The following is a 1,616-nucleotide window of genomic DNA, read 5'->3' on the forward strand; positions in this document are numbered from 1 at the left end:
CAACTTTCAAGAAGAACCGGTTGATCATCAATTGCATAATGCACATAGTTACCATCAGGAGGATCAGCCGATGGTAGATTATGATAGGGTTCATGATATGGTAGCTGATGCATTCGTAGCTCATGATGGAGATGAAGAACCTAATATAGATGCAAAAAAGTTTTACGAAATGTTAAACGCGGCGAATCAACCACTTTACAGTGGTTGTAGAGAAGGTCTCTCTAAATTGTCATTGGCTGCTAGAATGATGAATATTAAAACTGATCACAATCTACCTGAAAGTTGCATGAACGAATGGGCGGACTTGTTTAAAGAGTATTTGCCGGAAGACAATGTGTCTGCTGATTCTTATTATGAGATTCAGAAACTGGTTTATAGTCTTGGGTTGCCTTCGGAGATGATAGATGTTTGCATCGACAACTGCATGATCTATTGGGGAGATGATGAGAAGCTAGAAGAATGTCGATTCTGCAAGAAGCCACGATTCAAGCCGCAAGGACGGGGACGTAATAGGGTACCGTACCAAAGGATGTGGTACCTACCAATTACAGATAGATTGAAAAGATTGTACCAATCGGAGCAGACTGCTGGAAAGATGAGGTGGCATGCCGAGCATACTCAGACGGATGGTGAGATGACTCATCCATCAGATGCAAGAGCCTGGAAACATTTCAACAAAGTACATTCGGATTTCGCTAGCAATAGCCGGAATGTGTACCTCGGATTATGCACAGATGGATTTAGTCCATTTGGAATGTCAGGGAGACAATATTCATTGTGGCCAGTCTTTCTTACTCCATACAACCTGCCACCGGAGATGTGCATGCAACGGGAGTTACTATTCTTGACCATATTAATACCTGATCCGAAGCATCCAAAAAGGTCCCTGGATGTTTTCGTACAACCACTGATAAAAGAGTTGAAGGATTTGTGGTCAACAGGGGTGAGGACGTATGACTGTTCAACGAAGACGAATTTTACGATGCGAGCGATGCTTTTGTGGACCATAAGTGATTTTTCTGCCTATGGGATGTTGTCTGGATGGACTACACATGGGAGATTAGCTTGTCCATATTGTAATGGAACGACAGATGCGTTTCAACTGAAGAATGGTAGGAAGACAAGTTGGTTTGATTGTCACCGTCGATTTCTTCCTATTGGCCATCCGTACCAAAGAAACAAGAATTTGCTTAGGCACAAAAAGGTTGTGAGAGACACTCCTCCTCCATATCTAACTGGAGAACAAATTGAAGCGCAAATCGACTACTACGGAGCTAACGAAACAGTTCGCTGGGGTGGTAATTGGCATGTCCCTCGTAATATGCCTGATTCTTACGGTGTTCATCACAACTAGCACAAGAAGAGTATATTTTGGGAGTTTCCATATTGGAAGGATCTCTTCTGCGCCACAACCTCGATGTGATGCATATAGAGAAGAATTTCTTTGAGAACATCATGAATACAATATTGAATGTCCCAGGGAAGACAAAAGACAACATAAAATCGAGGTTGGACTTGCCAGATATTTTCTCAAGAAGTGAGTTACATATAATAAGCAATGGACAAGTTCCCGTTCCGATATTCAGATTATCTTCAAAAAAAAAGTCGGTGTTGTT

This window comes from Brassica oleracea, chromosome C2, assembly GCF_000695525.1.
Source record: "Brassica oleracea var. oleracea cultivar TO1000 chromosome C2, BOL, whole genome shotgun sequence".
NCBI lineage: Eukaryota > Viridiplantae > Streptophyta > Magnoliopsida > Brassicales > Brassicaceae > Brassica > Brassica oleracea.